General features: G+C 40.3%; 1 protein-coding gene across 14 annotated transcripts in view; it reads right to left on the reverse strand.

The window, feature by feature from the left end:
• BBX (BBX high mobility group box domain containing) overlaps positions 1 to 20,210 on the reverse strand; it is a 137,460-nt gene that overhangs the window by 72,316 nt on the left and 44,934 nt on the right. The window contains exon 1 of one of the 14 annotated variants that reach the window (XM_041422387.1): positions 16,382 to 16,395. The exons of the other annotated variants lie outside the window; for them this stretch is intronic. The gene's annotated coding sequence lies outside the window, so the exon portion shown is untranslated. Of the gene's footprint in view, positions 1 to 16,381; positions 16,396 to 20,210 lie in introns of those variants that run through there. 14 annotated transcript variants of the gene reach the window in all.

The raw sequence follows: 20,210 nt of genomic DNA on the forward strand, positions 1-20,210 counted from the left end.
AACAAAAAAACTAATTGCTTTTGGGAGGTGTTTTACCAGGAGCAAGAACCTCTTGCCCTGGCTCAGTTTTCTCTGTAAAGAGCTTTGTTATTCTGCCTTTTATTAAAAAAATTTCTGTTTCCAACACTGCCACAGAAGCCATCTGAGGTGCCAGAGCTATCTCGGGTGTGATATACATCTCTAAGAGCTTATAAGACCTGGCTCGAGGAGACCATTACATCAAGCGGTGTCATCCCACCATGGCACTGTCATCCCACCATGGCACCGACAGCAAGGAGCTCGCTGGGCAACCCCATCTGCTCTGGATGAGCCAGCACTCCAATGGACAGCCCTGGGAGCACCTCACTCGAGATCCCAGCCCTGGTTCCCACTCCTCGTGCACACAACCCCTTACACACACTGCTGAACCTCCCTGATCCAGGGCTCATCTGACAGCCTCATGTAATAACCCACCTACACATCCCGGAAAATTTACAGGATAGGGCAACTACCCCATGGCAACTGGATAAGATGCAACACAAAGATCTGGAGATGCAGGAAATCACAAAACTGCCCCTGAATACAAGAAATTATAGTTCTGAATACAAGAACTATAGAACAATACCTATGCAGTGCCTGAAAGAGTAAAAAAAAATAAATTATGTAACACATAGATGAAAGGAATAAACAATGTTACTTAAAAAGCCCTCAGAAGGTAGAATGCTATCTTACTCCATATATAACCTCAATAAGGCAGCCCCAGCTATTTAGCACATTAAACTCCCCTTTAAACACCTATCAAAATAATCAAAATAATTTAAAGTTCTATAATTCCATTATCCCATTGCCTAAATCACAGTATTCTGCTAATTCAGTTAATCCATTAAAAGGGCGTGGAAATTTTGGCCTATACTATCCAGGTTCTTTCTAGGATGACAGTACTTTGTGTATTCCCTCAGGTGTGCCCCGTCTAAGAGCCCAGGTGTTAAAATGATACCAGCCAAGTTAGCAAAGCAGTTCCCCCAGAATGCTGCACAACACCAGTAAGTCTACTGCTCTTTTTGCTGGTGAAATGCAAGCTAAAATTCTGCATGGAGATTTACAGTACTTCACTTGATAGAAAAGGTCTAAAGATCAAACCCACACAGCTTATAAAATTTTAAAAAGGTAATTTTACTTTCATACCACAATTTTTTGAAATTGCTTTAATGGAGAGCTACATACATACCAGTATGAGCTAGATAGTTTTATATAATGGCAAACAACATGAAAGTGTGTAACTGAGTACGCCTGTATTTCACTGATGGCAATTCACTGTAGCACTACGGCCACATTCTCCTGAAGCTCCGTGGATGCTGAAGAAAAATTCCTGAAGAAAACAAGCTACCAAGAAAATGTCTTCTTTGCCAGGAAAGTAGCTTGATGCTAGAAGACATTTCAGTTTTTCCTTAACAATCTCTCAAATAAGCTTTGACCTAAACCATCAAAAGTAAGCAGGGCTGTAGACAATGCTCCCATTCTCAAGCCATATGCATGCTCATATGCAAAAATGGATCACCACCTCGAGTTCTGCTGAACATAACAGTCTATTTTAAGGAGAAAGAGACTTGGCTTATTTTTAATTCATAGAAAGACAATCACAGGATTCAGTAATGTCCACTTCTAAAGATCTAAAGCTAGAAATGTGACACGAGCTGCATATGAAAGATTTAGGTAAAAAATACTTTTGTGTTGTTCCTCTTAAAATACCGTAACACAGTTACTTATTTTCATTCACTAACAAAACATTATTTCAAGAAAAGGGCAATATTAAATACTAAATTCAGCATCCTGCTCAAGGCAAACCTAGCTTCAAAGCTGAACCACACTGCTCGGGACCCCACGCAGGGATAGAGAATCCACCACCTCTTTCACCACCCTCACAATGGAGGGTATTTTTCCTTATGCTCAACCCAAATTTCCCCACCTGAAACTTCTGACAATCACTTAATGCCTGTCCTTTTACTAGACATCTCTAAAAGGAGTCTAGATCCCTCCTCCTCATAATGATCCTACAGATAGCTGGAGTCAACTGGAGCATCCCCTCAGCCTACTCAGGTGAAACACAAGGAGCTCTCACAGCCTTCCCTGGTATGTCATGTGCTCTGACCCAACCCCCTGAGTAGTCCTCCACAGTGCTCCCCACAGTCACTCTGTATGGGTATTCAGTCTCAGGAGCTCAGAGCAGGAAAACCCTTCTCTCAATGTGCTGTCTACACTCCTGCTCACACAGCCCAGCCTACAGTTTGCTTTTGTGGCTACAAGGTCTTGCTGCTGAATTCTAGTCAACTTACAGCCTGTTATCTCTGCAAAGGTGTTTTCTGCCTTTCTTTTTGTTAAGTTTACTGGGCTCCTGCTAGCCCACATCAACTTTCTCAAGTTCCTCTGAATGGCAGCTCCTGTAATCCACTACTTCCACCAATTCGGTGTCACCTTTGTTTTGCTGAGAGTGCGCTCCAACTTGTCATTTGTGCCACCAATGAAAATATTAAACACTGGCACCAGTATCAGCCCACAAGGAACACCGCCAATAACCCTCTGCCAGTTCAATGCTGGTGCAGCCAGTTTTTCACACACTGCACTCTATCCAACAATCCATCTAGGGGGAATTCAGTTTAGCTCCAGGGATGCTAATAAAAGTGTTAAAAAAACTTGGTACCATCAAAGTAAACAAGGTCCTCTGCTCCCCCTTTGCCACAATCTTTTTCTCTCCACCACTTCTTCACACTCAGGAAGAATTTGCCCATGGTAAATTCATGTTTAGCTGTTTCCTGTCTATTCTTGTTCTTCATGTGTCTAGAAATGACTTCCAAGAGGACCAGTGCTGCTGTCCTTTCAGTGATCAAGCTGAGGTCAGTCAGCCTGCTGTTTCCCAGATGTTGCTTAGTGCCTTAGAGCACAATGAAACACCTCAGAATCTGATTTCTTCTGCCTGCATGATCCACAAGAACGATAACCCTGTTTCATTTGACCTGTGGTGACCTGAGATTACAACCATGCAACCTGTTTGCCAGCAATTCCAAATGCAGAAGAGCTGGAAATACTGGTATCTGGAGAACAAGCAGCACAGCTAGTTTGCCTCAATCCTTCCTGTTTCCTTCAAGAAGCTACCCAACACCACAAACTAAAGCTTGCAAACCCCTCTACCCCACTTAAAACAAAAATGTAAAAATCCATGAAATCTAAACACAGCAAGGTATTTTAATTGTGTTTGAAAATATGAGTCCAATTCAGTCCAAGCTTTCCTTTACATTCTAAATTTTTAAAAAGCCTGGTTTTCAACAGGGGGAAGAACAAGAAGTTAATGTGTTTCTGAGGCAAGCTCTAAAAAAACCTCAGCAAGCAAGAGAACAAGAGGAAGCAAGTGAGCTTCCTCATCAAATAATGTGTGGCACCTAATGAACAAAATCTAAAATCCAGATGTTTGCCATCCTGGGAGGTCTGCAGTGGACAGGTTATTCACAAGTCTATTGTTCTAGGCTCAAGGGTTTAAACACAAACAAGTTTTCCCTGAAAGTCCAGGTCCCTGACGAGCTGGTAAGCAACTGGACGAACAATCACACATAATTTGCCCACAAAGACTTACCAGAATCAGTGAAGATTCCAAATGATGTCAATAAGCTTGGACAGCACTTTCCAATCTAATTTTTAAAACAACTTGCTCTGTTTGCCACAGTTTGCGAGAAAACAGGTGTAAAGTCTTTGCAATACTCTAGAATTGCCATAGGATACATTAATTTGGCAGCTGTCTCTGGGGTGCATGGGTCTTTCACAAGCCTTCAATGGTGACACAAATAATCTCACTGCAAGAGACTCGTCAGCCCACTCAAGAATCAAACACTTGAAATCATCTGAGACAGCTCCTTCTATGAGTAGTCTAGGTTTGCACTGAAACATCCACAGGAAGCAGGGAGAGATTTTTATTTTCTTTTTAAAGAGACTTTAACTGAAGGGGCACTTTGGAACATAAACAGCTCTCAAACATGGCTGTGGATCCTTGCTTATTAATGAAGCCCTCTCAGAATGGGTGGATTTCATGCGTATGTGAACTCGAACACACACCCGTCATTAAGCAGCAACACAGAAACACTGAGTGGGTCCTTTGTCTTCATCTCCTGATGCCTGTTCACAATGTATTACTACCCACATTGCTGGACCCTTTTTGTCATTTAATAAACAAATTAAAATAAAAAAAAAACGATCCTCCATTAATAAAAATTTTTAAAATATGAGCCAACAAACCACAACTCATCTAGGCTCTCACCACTCCCAAAAAATTATCTCCATGTGTATCCAACACTTTCAAAAGACTGGGGAAACAGACAGGTTTCTCCTGAATACTCTGGGTACCAATGATGGCAGGCTTCTGTACACAAGCAAATACTTGTTATGCAGTTTACGCTCTTGGAATGAGTACATCCTACCACCTATGGTCATCATCTATAACCTGAGTTCCACTGCTGCTGTGAACTGCAATGCTGTGGTGAAGGAAAGAAGCAGACTTAACTTGTGTGGATGTGCAGGTTAATTGATCAACCTTACCTTCTTCACACTACTATATGAACTCAGAAGAGAGACTCCGTAGTTCAGTGGGTTCTAAGGACCTATTTTTTCCATGATCAATATTAATACTGTCCTGAATTCTTGCTGTTTGGGATGTACATGAAGTTACAAGTTAACACTGCAGACAGCTCAAAAATTTCCTCCAGATAGGAAAATTTTTCCTCTAGAACATGAAAAGTGGAAGATGAACTCACATGTCTGTACTTCAACATCTTTTTCTGCTTTCACCGCATCAGATTAAATGACTCATCCCTAAAACTGGATTTGTGAAAACTGGCTCTTGGTAACTCCTCCTGATGTTGGCATTAAATACCTCAGTTTGCTTTATATCACAGTTAAATTATAACAAATCAAACATTTGGCTAAAGCTTAGGAAGTGCAAATGAGTTCTCATCATTGTAAACATTCTCAGTACAAGGGCAAAGTCAGCTCACAGGAAAAAGTACACCACTTCCACAGTCAATTATCTTTAATTCACACTTCCAGTGCACAGGCCTGTCCCTGCAGGAGAAATCCAGAGATATAAGACAGCAAAGGCAGATTCCCAAAACATAAAGGCAAAGTATTCAGTATAAAACATTTACACGCTGAATATTTTCTTGAAAAGAAGAGTGCCTCAGGACCACCCCTGGCAGCAACAGCAACCTCCAGTGCAACACAACCAGCCAGAGGGATGATTTAAAGAAAAAAAAACAAAAGAAGAACTGTAGGAAAACATCTGACGTAGGCATTCCTAAGAAACACTGAGGTCTGGAAAGAGAGCACTAACATAAAAACACAGGTTTCCTCTGCTGCCAAGTCCCATAGTCTGTGATTCAGCTCTTTGAGTGCATATGAAGATGTGAGAGTGAATATGAAAAGTGTGGATAACATCCACCTTTTAATTCGGGGGTTTGTTGTTGTCTGTTATGAGGATATTGGTCTGTACTGTTTCATTAGATCTCCTTTTGGCAAGATTTTCTGGAGAACCCCCAAGAAAGTACCAGAGGCCCATAAAAACTGAAAGAAGAAGTTCTCTTAGTAAAATGGATTATTTAAACTTTGGGTTCTCATTTTGTTTTTATTATTACCTATTTAAAACTCACATTTCTTAACCAATAGTCAAAGAAGAAGTGGCCTTGTGAAAAAAACTCCAACAGTCTGGCTCCAGCTGGGTGGTAAAAACTGCTCCTGTAGTTCTCCAGCAGAGAAAAACCAAAACAATAAACCTCCAGCCAACATAAAAAAGCCACTTCACAAGTAAGCCACACCTCAAACAAGATTGGATAGTTAAGATTACAGGTAGGCTTTATGGGTTTTATCTTCCTATCTTTATAACCACAGAGAAACAAAGATTGAAATATTGTTTTTCTCAGTTCTTTTGATCATTACTGGGAATTTTTGCTAATTGTTTAACACATACAGAATGCAGTACTTGTGAATGCCTCCAAACTTCTAATGAGCTTTACAAACTGTATTATTATGCTTATGCAGATATTCCTAGATGGAAATACAGATATAGGTTTAGACAAGAAATATCTACATCTAACTATGTATACATGTCAGGTCCTAAACCTAAGATTTTACATCCACCTGCTCTGGTACAGGAGAAGTGGCAGCTGTACCCGCAGACAAGTCAAAATACAGTTTACTGAAATGAAACTATCAATACAAAACTATTCACGTAAAGAGAATAATTGCTGATGAAATCCTTTCCTCTACATTTAAGGAATAAATCTCTTTGAATAGAGGAGAATTTTCCCATTTTTTCTGTTGAGGGGTACCACAATGTCATTGAGATTTATCTTTTTAATAATGATTTGTTGTACAGTCAGTTTTCAATTAAGGAATTGATCATGTCCAAGTAATTGTAAATGATACAATGAAGTCAAAGATCACAAGATAGTTCCTATTTGCTGTAAATTTGGCTTACTCAAATATGGCAAATCTGGTTTTAGTTTTTCTTGAAAGCTGATCAGACTCCCTTTTCTGTGTGCATTAGGAACCACAGCAGAGAGATTTAAAACTACAGAGCAGAACACTAACAGACACCTTCCACCTTTTCATTTTCCTGCAGTGAACTCATTTGCTGCAGAAGGAAAACTATTTGCCCATCAATCCTCCCTCAAACTTTGTCTTGCTCAGAACATTCACCCACCACCTGGAACAGAGGGCAGCAGAAGCCAGATGGACAGGACACTGACCACCCAGTGCTGATGAATAAAGAATAATGAGCAGCCCACTCACACACTAACTGCTAAGTCTCCTTGTGAGCGCAGCTCTCTTTGAAAACACCCTGGTCAACACAGCAGCTGCCATCTCAGCATTCCTTCCATCACACTACCCCATGGCAGGTGAGTGGCTCTGTCACCCACATCTCTGCCTGCAGCTACCAGGGGCAAAACACAGAGACACCAGGAGAGCTGAACAGCACCTCGGGCCCTTCCCTTCCCTGCATGAGGGACTGCAGGAAGCTGAGTGTGGGCAAACCTCCAATGTTCAAGAGGGACATCTGTGCAGCAGGGCTGACAAGTGCCTCCAGCTACAGCATCAACCTCAAGGCACTGGGGGTTTCTATGCTGCAGATTCCTCTCCTCACTGTGTAACTCAGAGCTCTTCCTACGTCACCGAAGTCAGCAGAGATTTCACTTGAAACAGCCTCAGCTGCCTGCAGAGCAATGCCAAGCTTGGGGCCATACGTGGCCTCGTTTGCTCCACAATGCCCACTCTCAGTGCACTGCCAGCCTCCTCTCCAAGGGCTTAAAGCTAGGGCCTCTGCACACCTACACCAAAACAAAAAAGGCCCTAAAGACTAACTCCTTCTGGTTATTATTTAGATGTTTGCTCTGAGATTGACACAAGAGTGTCTGTGGAGAGGGGGAATGTGATAGCAGATATACTGGACAGCACGGACAAGATTATAAACAAGCTGAGTGTGGTAATCATCACATACAAAAACCCAGACCCACAAAACCATCTCTCTGGAGAAGAGAAGCAATCAAACCAAACAAAAATCCCAGGTTACTTTCTTTTCCACCTCCTGTCTTGTTTTGTTAAGGAAGCCCAAAAGTCTCTAGTATGATACCAGAGAAATAGTATACAAATATATAAGGTTACACCAAGCTTAGACTCAAAGCTAATTTAAATCAGCATGCATGAGAGGTAGGAACACAGACCATTACTGAACTACTGGTACTTTTGTATTCAAAGGGTTTTCTTATTCAACGTAGACAATTTGAGATTGTGCCTTCCCCGCTTCATGGAAAAGCACCCTTCACAATGCAGATAATGACCTACAATACCTATGCCAGGTTATGGAAATAAAATCTTACAGAAGGAGAAAGAGCCAGAAAGAGAAAATGCAAATTGACAGCTTACATAATGCTTGAACACCTCTACTGAATCACTCCATGACTTCCTTCTGGAACAGCTGTTCACCACAGAGTCCCCAGCAAAGCCAAAGATAAACAAAATAGGCAAGTCAGGATAAATAAAATAAATACATTCAGGTTTGTAATTTCACATTTTGTAGACTCTAATTGAGCATCCTGTATGCACTGTTATCACTTTGAGTGGATGTTCAATGAAGAAAGACTGACTTCGCTGTTTTTTTAAGTGCTATCTGAAAAGGTTCTAATGTAGTTCTTATTGCTTTGCACAATAAAAGCATACTGAAATGCAGTGTCTTAAAATGGTCTCACTGGAGAAAATATAAAATAAGTAATTTGCCAGAAATCAGACTTTCTACTCTGTTGTATTATACATACAGTGAAATTACTAAATTGGAACAGCTGGGGATACAGTTTAACATGTACAACTTTTGCGTTTTGTACCTCTATCAAATTTGTTTATTGTGCTGTATACACATATTTACAAGAGCCAGGAGAGGGGAATTTTACCCTTGGAGAGAGACTTCTGAATTATGAATTGCTTTATGACATTAAATCCTAACAAGATGCATCTCACAAGACCATTTATGCTGGAGCCTGCTAGAGCTCAGTGTTAAGATGCACTATATGCAAGCTCTGTATCAGATAAGAAAGCAATTACATCAGCCAGTGAGTGTTTGGTACTTGACATTTTGCTTTCTCTGACTACCTGTGTCACATAACTTTTCACAGGCGATTAGAGAAATTCACATCAGCAAAGAGAATTTCCTACTTTTTAGGCTATGGATGTTATCTTACATATACAACAACAAGCCCTTATTTACACAGGAACAGTTAACTAAAATTAACTCAGATGTTTTCAGTTCTTATTTCAGGCAGACTTATTTACTCTCAGATAGCTCAGGCTTGTTCTTCAACACCACAAAGCTCAGAGGACACCAGGGAATTACAGCTGTACCAAATGTTGGAATTTACATCCATGGCAGGTGACTGTCAGTGTGTCACAAAAACCAGGCTGATTTCTGATCAAAGAATCCACAAAGCTGAAGCCTCACAGGACAAATAATTTAGAGAGTTCACTATTTTGATTTAGGTTAAACAGATTTATGAGCTTAGAAACAGGACTAAGTTACTGTAATTTGAGCAGCTGAGCTGTGTAGCTGACTATACATGCACACTTCGGCCTACAGCAAAAGCCAGGTCAATCACATTTTTCCTTAGAAAGTCAAATGATAGGAGATTTGAATGGACAAAGTTCCAAGAAAGGGGATTTATGGAGCCTACTCACTTCACCTCACCACTGGGACAACAGCACTCCAGCAGAAGCTGCAGACACAAAATCAACAAAACATCCTTATCCCGTGATCTGCTGCAAGGTCCATCCCACTGGTGTTCACACCGTAACACCCACCAGATGTCCACATTCCAGAGAGCACTGACCATCAAGAATTCTCCGTATGTGAAAACTCTGCATGGTGTGTCCCACCACATGCCTGGCCACGTACCTAACACAACAGCTATCTCTTAATGCATCTCTCATGATGACACAAAGGGGGACACAGCAGCACCTGCTAAGTGACTGCAGTAAGCTGCCCACTGCCATAGGAACAGACAGCTCCCCTACTACAGCTGAAGTTCGAGATAGAGGGCTGCAGATCAGCAACCCATTACACAGTCCATTTGTTCATAACTGAATGCACTGCTAAAAGGCTCAGACACATCATCAGATGGCGGCCAGATACTGGTGATCCATCTCATCCTAACTCAACAAAGTTGTTGCCAGTAGTCAAAAGCACATAAGGATTATCTGAAGTTCTGTGTGTGCCCTGCACACCTCAATTTATGCTTAAAGGAGAATGGCACAATACTGGATTGGCTGAGGCTTAATTTAAGACAATATTAAGATACAAGTTACAAGCTTGAATTGGAGGAAAATGGGGAAGCAGGCATCTTCCCAAACAGAGAGACAGTATTAGATGCCGTAACTAACCAGCACAATCTTGAATCTTGTTACCTATTTTAAATCACAGGCCACAACCCCAGCAAGGCCACCTTCTCCAGCTGATTGACAGTATCTAGAGGATCTAGGAACTAGATCTAAGTTATTGATGAACTCCTTGTGCCCCCTGAGCTCTAAAACCATTACCTCTGGCTAGACAGGAATAAAATTTACTCACCTTCTTCTCCCATCAGGAAACCTAGATGAATGGCTACTGCTGCTAAATCCACTGTTAATTAGAGTATCCAGAAATCTCTAGCCGAGAGATTATTCCTGGAGAAGACATTATAGTCTAGAAATGCTGCAAGCCAGAGAAGCTTGCTCAAGGCTGGAGCCAAGGGCTCAGAAGTCTCCCAGGACCCAAGCAGGCATCCTCCCCATGGGAAACTGAAGTGCCATGGAGACACAAGTAACTGTGAACTGCACAGCCACTCCCAAGGCTCATCAGGATGCTCCTCACCTGTTGGCTTAGCCTGAAAGCAATGACCAGGCCTACTAGTGCTTCAAAGTAGATCAAGTTTGAGAAATGCCATCAAACGTGGGAACTGCAAGCATACCTGCAGGTGTATCCCTATAGCTACGACAGTCACAGAAGAGGCTCAGGTCCATGTACTGACTCACTTAGAGCCACTGGTGCATCAAGAATAACCCCCAGGAAAAAGCTTTTCTCAGGAGAGAGTTGTACAATAACAAAACTTTCCGTGTTTCACATATGGTCTTCAAATACTCAAGCAACAAAATCCTTGACCTAAGCATCTCACAGCTTAAAAAGAGTATCTGACACAGAAGCCAACCTCCAACTGGAAAACGTTCTCAAAGAAGCCAGAGATCTGAGAACTCTCCTGACTCAGCACAGTATGTTCTATGATATTGGGTATAGCTCAGAATCACACAAACCAGAAAATGCAGTTCCCACCCCCCAACTCATAGGGGCTTATCCACACGGACTGTCTGAAAATGAAACAGAGAGTATATAAGTAAGGGAAGTGAAATGCTCTTCACCATTGCCCCCCTCCCCCTCAATGGATCCCAAACCTTGCCTGGTAACTCCTAAGATAGATTTAAATCTAAGGGGGTGAGGGATAAAAAAGAAAAGAAGGCAAAAAAGGGGAAGTAACAAAGGCACAGTAACACATCTGAATACCTACTGACTTGCTCATGGATCTACCAGAATTAGGACAGATTGTTGATATCTGCTTTACACTACAACAAGAAATAGAGTGAGAAAGGACTGAGAAGAAAGTGGGTTTATCCTGAGTTTCAAAAGAAATCTTCCTCCTTTCTCCACAGCTTCTCCCTTTGGGGAAAACATGACCAGTAGCAAAAAAGCTGCTCAGATACCAAATTGATAATGAATTAAAAAAAAAAAACAAACCCTTGTGTTTCATAGGTCAACTCTCTCATGAAACAGAATTTCTCTTTAAGACAAAGCTTGATATAAGGCATACTAATTCCTAATATTATCCATATAACCAGAAGTTACTTTTGCTTGCAGGTTGATATAGCCTGGACGTGTTACGAACACAGCTGTGAACAGAAGTTGAAAAAGTACTCATATTTCCTTGTGTGTATTCCTGGCCCAGCCTCTTTGCACTGCTGAATTTCCCCAAGCCAGCCTACAAGCTGCTCCCAGAGCTGCAGGACTCTTGTGGTTGGCACTGTATAAGTCTGCCTGTACACTGGGCATAACAGAGCCACAGAATCAAGCCATCCCTTAGGTGTTGGACTTAATCATCCTTGTGGGTCCCTACCAGCCCAGAACACTCAGGGCAAAGTTTGACAGAACCACGAAGATACAAAAACATTGGAAAGGGCTCACATTTTACTTCCATAAGCTAAGCACCTGGAAGGGAAATTTTCAAGCCTCCTATTTAATATGCAAGATAAAAATATATATATATAGTAAAAACCTTCATATATATGTTATCTTTTATATATATATATATATATATATACATACACACAAACATATAACCTGAACAAACAAGAGACCACAAAAGAAAGAAGTGTAAGCTTTCTGTGTAATCTTTCACACTCCTACTTTACACTTCACAAGATGCATTTTCTTGTTAAATTTTTCTCCTTATTTGCAACAACAGCCTACATGTTATTAAAATATATATATAAAGACACTGATGTCTCAAATTCTGCAAACAGTAGTAATGAGAAGCATTTTAACTCCAGCATGGACAGACATATACCCTTTTATTATTCTGAATTGTCTCAAAATTTCACCTGGATTTATTTAACTACATACATTCAGTGCAATGCTCTAAAATAAAAATTCTGCACTGACAACTTGTATTTACTAATGAACAGAGAAAGTGTATGTAGACAAAATTGCTTTAGGAGAAAATATCCTTTCCCTCAACAGGCACTCCTAGAAGTAGTGATGCAAACGTGACATTTCCTGACTCAGCAGACAGGCTCCCTGTGAGCGCTGTGTTTAATGACAGAAAGAGTCCTGTTAGCTCCCAGTGCTATTCCCAGGCCGAGCCAGCAGAACAAGCAGATAAACAGATCGCAGTCCCAGCTCTGTGACACCAAAGCTGCCCACCAGATTTTGCCTGCAAGACCAGTTTCTATGCATGTGACCCATTTCCCTTTCTCCCACACTGAGCCCAACAGGATAGCAAAGCTGCCAGACAAGGCAGAATCAGGCCTATCAATCACAGTAAAACCGTAGGAAGAACCCAGTTAACTCTGCACCCCCAAGCTGAACTGTGCAGGACAAACAATGCACATTCCTATCATTCTTCCAGCTTTTGCATTCAGCAGATTTGTCACAGAAACTCTATAAACAGCCCACAGCCAAACCTGTCTTTTTTTTTTTTAACCTGATTTTTTGCCAGGAATTCCTGAATATTCTCTTCCGCCTCCCACCAATGTACTTCTGTAGTTACTCCACACACCAGCCACCTTCAAGGCACATTTCTAGTTTTGCAGAAGCATCTTGGTGGAATGGACAGACAGGTGTCCAAAACCACTGCAGCATTCCTATGTCTGGAACTTTAACCACAGCATTTAATAGCCTAAAGTAACTGTGATTCCAGGTGGTTGTTGCTTGTGAGTACAATATATCTTTCAAGGTCTGCCACGTTCAGCTCAATGGGATCCTTATCTTGATCCGATTTTCTTTTAATGCCAAAAATAAATTGGAAATGAATACACTCTCATAACAGAAAGAAAGAAATAAAACTGTAAATCTTCTCCATTGTTTTGTTTTAAAATTATCTGACAGATTTCAGTATTAAAAAATTAAAGCTCTTTTACAAGAGACTGGGAAACAGTACAGTGAAGAGAAAAGTTATGACTATTAATTCTTCTTAATCCTACAGAACACTATTAGATACTGAATGATGATGCACGAAGGCAATAAGGGAAGAAACATAAAAAATGTTAAAATCTCTCTGAACAAAATATCAAAGCAAAAAGCAAACAACATCCAGAACACCAAATCAGAAAACCTCCACTCCAAAACCCATAGCACAGCAAAATACTCAACATTAAAATGTATTTTTCTAAATTGCAGCTGTCAGCTTCTAAAATCAACTAGAATGGCTACATCTATTTTCACACCTTGTGATTAACCAAATTATAAAATATAATCTAAATAATGGGCACAGGATATTAAAAAATATCTATGTCTATAAAATAGCTATGTCTAGACACCTTCCATTTAGCATTAAGAAACTATTTTACCCCCAAACATGCTGTTCCAGTATCAGTCAACAGCTTTGCAGTTTCTTCTTTACTGGTGCGCAAAAATAAAATCTCAGAACTGTTTTTCAAAGAAGTTATCTTCAACTTTTATTGGATTGACTCCCAACAGAAGTCCTAAAGTATAAAAAAAATGTGAAAAACCTACATTCTAGGCAGTTAGAGAATCTGGAAAAGCACAGAAATGTGTACAAATAAAAGGCAGAAAAAAATATTTTACTAGTTAGTGCAGATAAGACTTGTTTCTCAGAAGGTCTACATTTACCCACATTGTTGTGTGCATTTTAGAAGACTTTATGCATACCCTCTATCAGGCTTTCCATTAAAGCCATCCACACCGAGAGCAGCAGGATTAACCTGTACAGAAAGGTTCCAATCAACGTAAATGACAAGAAAACAATCTTTCTCCAAACATACCTGGTGCATTTGTACCCATACACATTTTCAGTGTACCAGCTCTGGCAGAGTCAATGGTCTTATTGAAAAACACCACCTGAGCGAGATTTCTCTTTCAAACTAATTTGAAGGAATATAGGGACTCTCACAGTAAGGCTGCATTCTTCACAACCCCTTCTCCAGTCCAATTTTCTTTCAAAATGAGAAGCACTGCATTTAAATTTAAGAAATTAAAGATATATTAGGTATGATTGCAAGTCCACAAAGATCTATTTGAAATTAGACTTACAAGAGCTGGTTTCAGGTAAAAACAATCCTAGCTGGTTTTGCTATTTTATCTCAGGAATACATTATTAAAACTATACTACGGTACCAAGTTTTGCAAACAGATTACATAAACTTGCTATAAATGTATAGATTTGTGATGCTTTTGGGATACTTGATAATTTTGATCAGAGTGTGCCTTCAGTACATTTACATTCCTATCCTTCACATTCATGGAAATTATGCAGAACAGGTAAAAGCAAGGCAGCCCTCACATAAATTTGGGTGCAACAACAAGGAAGCGTGCTGGGATGGGAGCTTCATCTTCCTGTGGATCAGACAGGAGTTTGCTGGCAAGAAGACAGGCAGCCCATATGCCTACAATAGGACCTCATGGCTTTCCAAAAAGCTATTAACTACCCTGTGAAGAGTCACAGTAATGGGTATATAAGGATCATTAGGTGTCAGGTGGGGATTATTATTCCCCAATGCCAAGTCATATATTTGTTTCTGTACTATACAGCAGCAATCAGCTTTAAATTCGCTGCAGAAGTAGCTGTTTATGATGTAAAAAATTCATTGCTTAGGTACTCAAAATTAGTTGCACCGTAACAGCAAGCAGTCAATTACAAACCACTTGAAAACAAATCAAACTTACAAAGGGTGAAAAACATCTCCATTTTTTTCAGGAAGTGCTGATGTCTTAGGTGCCTACTTGATTTGTGCAATCACACAGATGTGCAAGTATTTATATTAATATGTGGTAACTGAAAGCGTCTGTAAGCGTATGTAAGTACTTTCTCCCCACCTCATGCAAGGCATTTACAGATACCACAGAGCTGTTTTTTACACAACATTATTAATGGGAATGCTGACACAAAACTAAAGCCACCTGAAATGGCTGAAGCACAGCATTGTCTTCCTCTCCATCAATACCACACACAGACCAACTCAACCATTACCATCCATCAGCCCTGCATCTATTCCTCAGTGTGAGTTCCAACACCTGAGCATCCCAAGCATATTAAAGAAAACTGGATAATCACAACTGCCTCGGGAGATTGATGCAGCAGCTGGTCATGACCCTGACAATGATTTCAGTAATTACTGCTTTTTTATTAGGAGTTTCAGAAAAGTTGCTTTTGCTCTAAAATAGTCAAGCTACTTAGGAAAGGATGCTGTTTCCTAAAATCTGTCCTTCAGTACCTGTGAGTATGTAAGAAGGGCTGGAGTACCTGGGATGTCTTCAGAGGCTGGCAAATATGCCAGTGGAGCCCCAGAAGATGCCCATCCTTCTGAAGCAGTATCTGGACAGTAGTCAGACGACCGGGATGGCAGTTGATAGTCGGGGAAAGGAAAGTGAATGCCACCTTTCCCAGCAGTGCATTTACACCCTGCCTCCCCACTTCCTGTTGTCACCAACTCATAAGCGTTAATATTTGGGCTCCATTTCAAATACACAAGTCAGCCCTGAGGTCAACAGAAGGGAGCTTTGGTGGAGAAGCTATGCCTACATGTAAATATTCTTAAGATCAAGACTTAAGAGCTGTGGCTTTTGACCTCCCACTTGCTGCAGCACTCCTGCAGACTTTGCAAAAATTTTCATGACGCGGGTTGGACACAGAAGTCCCTTGTCATACAAGCTGACTTTTTTTTTAGAATCTGACTTTCAGCAAAAGGTGCAAGCCAAAAATAGTAAGTATTATTAGTAGCGATATTATAAAAAGTATAAAGACCATGGGATGAAGAACAGATTAATTTTGTCTTGAAAAAAAAAAATCTGGAAAGAAAACTTCTTTTCCCCCTGACACAGCCTCTGATTAAGGGCAGAAAGTAAGGGGAAACTGGCTGTAAAAATCCTGATTTCATAGAGGCTGCTCCAGAGGAGTAGAGTCAGAGGGGAGCACAGCACACTCTTAAATATCACATCTTGGTGCGCAGCCAGAAGATAGATATGCAGAAGCCAAAACATAGCATGCTAGAAGTTGCCTAAAGGCAGCACTAACAGGGACGAGTTTCAAAGTGGTTCCAAAATTCCATCAGGAGAAACTACCTTTGCTCTATGGGGCCAATCACAGGCAGCAAACCACACAGCTGGACAAGCTGTTATCACTGCAGCCCAAATGGAAATTGATTAACTTTTCTTTAGAGGTACTCACTAAAGAATACAAGCCTGCACGTTAAGACCAGGCAGGGCTGTGAAGGTTCTTTGGCTATTTTTGTAGTGAAGAACAGTATTTCTGTCCTACTATGAGGTGGTAATACCCAAATCCTTTTCTTAAAATACACGTGTTCCAAGCACATTGCATGTCAATGTGCTTGTATCATCTCATAATTAACTGTATATTAATATTAATAAAATTAATTACTGTATATTAATTAATAATTAATATACAATCATTTCCATACTTAAATGTAGCTAACCATTAACTTGTATTTGTAGACTGTATTTGCTGAACAGCATGATATTTTCCTTCATTTCTCAATGCTATGTAATCATGGAGTTACAAACCTTATCAGAATGCTCAACTAAAACAGTTTTTGTGGGGGTGGGAAGAAAAGCCAAAAATATCTTGTTATTATTTAAACTTTTTAAAATAAGAACCACAGTTTAAAATAAAATTTTATCAGGAAATGAAATAGTTCAATGTGGGACTACTTATTTACTCCAAACCCCAGTTTCAGTCCTTGTGCCTACATCTGCATAGGAGAAAGTGACATCAAGACAACTATTCAAGTTTCCACCTAGATTTCCTTACTATGCCTGATCTGTGTATGTACATGTCTATTAGACAAAATAAAGAGCATACTTTGAGTTTCCAACTTAGCATAAATATAATTTAGTTGGTTCTTACGAAAGAAAAATTTATTGTTACCGTATTTTAAAGCCTTTGCCGTAATATTCAGTTGTGAAAAAAGAAATAATACAACAACAATACAATGTAAAGAACGCTATTCAGTATTTTTTACCCATTCTAGCAGTGCAGATAGTCAACAGCAGAACATCAAGGATGACTGGAAAACCGCTGTATACACAAAATAATGCATATTCAATTGTTGGCTGTTTGGGGGGGAGGGGTTGGTTTTGTGGTGCTAGGGGTTTTTTTAAGGTTTAGGTTAGAGTTTATTTAAAAAAATTGTAATTAATAGCACCTAACAGGTTTCTGCAATCACATCTTTAGTTGTTCCTCTGTAGTCTATCCCAAAGTGAAATGCTACAGATCTCTGCTAAATTAAAGTGCGTGCTTGATGCAGAAATGTACCACAAGATAAACAGAGACAGCCCATCAATCACCTGGACGGGAGAGTTATTATAAACAAATAAATATTTAGCACTGTATTAGAAGTCTGATTTGCTGCTTCTTTATAACTGAGAGGGAAAAACAATAATACTTCTGAAATCCAGAATAAGTTTCAAATAGTTACCATCAGCATCCCACTTTCACAAGGGATCTGCCCATCTCTCAGGCTGTAAAAGCTCTGCCACAGATATCCCATCTCTTTGGAGACTTGATCTACAACTTGCAGCTGCGCTAGAAGGGCTTGGGCACTGTGAGGTGTTACTTTTATGTCTCTAGTACCACCTCACATAGTGTTTCGGCCACAACTCAGGGAAGCAAGCCTTATTAAATAAACACAGATTCTTTATCCCCTCTCTAACTCACATGCAAAAAAGCATGTGTCATCTTATCCAGCATGATGCATTGGCACAAGCATCAAGCAATTGTTTAGTTGCACACTACCTGGAAATACAAGGCTGGAAAGGACACAGACTGAGATTGTGACTGACTTCACAGAGTCCCAATAAACCAGTGAAGTTAGCACTGGTATCATCCTAAAATGAGGTATTAGTAGTAACAGCTGCAACTTAAGCATTTCAGCAGTCTTTTTCCATAGGTTTCCTACTGTGCGAGCTAGGAAGGGTAAAGAAGATGGCAGGAGTTTGGTCACCATGGCTGGGGAGAATACTTGCGCACCGTCGGGTGCCCTACGCAGTTGGTACACAGTGCACTGCAACAGGCTTTGACGCCAAATCCAACTCTCAGCAGTACAAAAAGCATTCTCCTCAAAGCAGCTTTGGGAGGATGAAGAAATCTAATCCTAGAGGGAACCCTGGTGCCCATGTACAATAGAAATCCCACCCACAACAAAACAATTTTCTGGATGCACATCAAAGAATATACCCTTTTTAGAGTGAACACTAAATACACCCAAATCACAACTGTGTCAATATTGGCACTAGGAAATGAAACCTGACTTCTAAAACTAATGCTGGGAAAGACTCCAGGTGACAGAAAATTCATGAGAGCACTAGTGCAATGTTCCCTATGCTTCAGATGATGGTAATACAGGTATAAACCTTTGCAAAATACAATGTTAGGGTATGAATATATCGCGAGGTTTTGCAGGACAAATTAAAAGTTTTGGGAGTTCTTGTTTTAAGATACATTCATTTTACAGTTATGTATTTCAATACATGAAGGAAAAAGACAAACTTTCTGCAAACAGTCCTCAACAGCATTTCAAGTCCTCAGTTAAATCTTGCTTCATAATCAAATGCTTGTATTTAAGGTAAAAATAGGAACGGGTAAGAAATACCTGAAGCTTTCCTTCTCAACCCTAAATGCAGTAAGTTGCTTAATCAGAACTGCCATACAACTGCTTCAAACAAAATTATCTTCTTTCAGAAGTTTCTCAGACGCCCAGAGAGTTTGTTTTGAGTTTAGGTTTTCTTTTTTTTTCCCTTCCCTAAATAAACGCAGTGCAATGCTCATTATCTGTCATGGCATGACCATTCTCAGTACTCCCTTCCTGGGGTCTTTCTACAGCAAGTCATATAATTACAAAGCATGCCTATTAACCATTCTGAACACTGACTATGCTAAGGGCTGGGACAAAGAAGTATCAAAGGGACTGGCTATTCCATCACCAGATCCGAGTCAGTGCACAGGGCAGGCAGGCAAGCACACCGGCAATCTTCAGGGAAACATCAGGGCCTTGCTCAGCATTTTTCCCGCTGCTTGACTCGGCTCAGCCACTTCAGAGAGGAAGCTGAACATAAAATATGCCACCATCCCTCGTGCTAATTCCTGAAATGCCAGATATACTCAGAACTCATAACCTGTGCATCCCAGCACGCCACTTGGGGCCCAGAGAATGAGAAGAGGGACAAGGCAGAGGCTAGCAAAGATAGGACCCGTACAAATGCACACACATGAATGCCTCTGCCTTTACACAGCTCTAAATAAAATTAAGCCTCTCATGTCATTTCCAATGCCAGCTTAGCTCAAGCATGGTAAATTTCCAATTCAGCTCATTCACCTCACTTTGATCCATGCTGCCTTCTATTCATATCTACAGCCATCACTGATAGCAGCAGAAAAAGCATAAATCCAACAATAAAACACTTTTCAGAGTGAGAATCTGGTCAGAACTACAGGATTAGGTATTTTTTCCTTTAATTTTTATTTACATTTTATTAGCCTCAAATTAACATGGTGCAGCACAGTTATATTTCTCTTACAGCACGTAAGAGATCAACGCACTGAACAGACCCAAACCAAATAAGCTTAAAGAGATGGCCATTAGCTTTGCTCCTGGCCCTGCCCCTACATCTTCCTTCTTGACCTTTCAATTAAACCACGCAAGGCATCTCCTTAGAACTACAGCTTTTCAGTAAAAAGATAAAAACATGGGAATCTCAGAAAGCAAGTTAAACAGAACACTTAGCGTAACAAAATAATGACACAGCAACAAGACAGATGGAAATTAAGCAAATGCCAAAACCCAATTTCTTTTTTCAATATTTTTCCTCTTCAATTCTGTCGTAGTTTATTTACAACTGATTAGTGTAAATTACAGGTTATGCAGTTTCCCTTTAG

The sequence above is a fragment of the Onychostruthus taczanowskii genome, unplaced genomic scaffold, assembly GCF_017590055.1.
Source record: "Onychostruthus taczanowskii isolate IOZ18803 unplaced genomic scaffold, ASM1759005v1 scaffold73, whole genome shotgun sequence".
NCBI lineage: Eukaryota > Metazoa > Chordata > Aves > Passeriformes > Passeridae > Onychostruthus > Onychostruthus taczanowskii.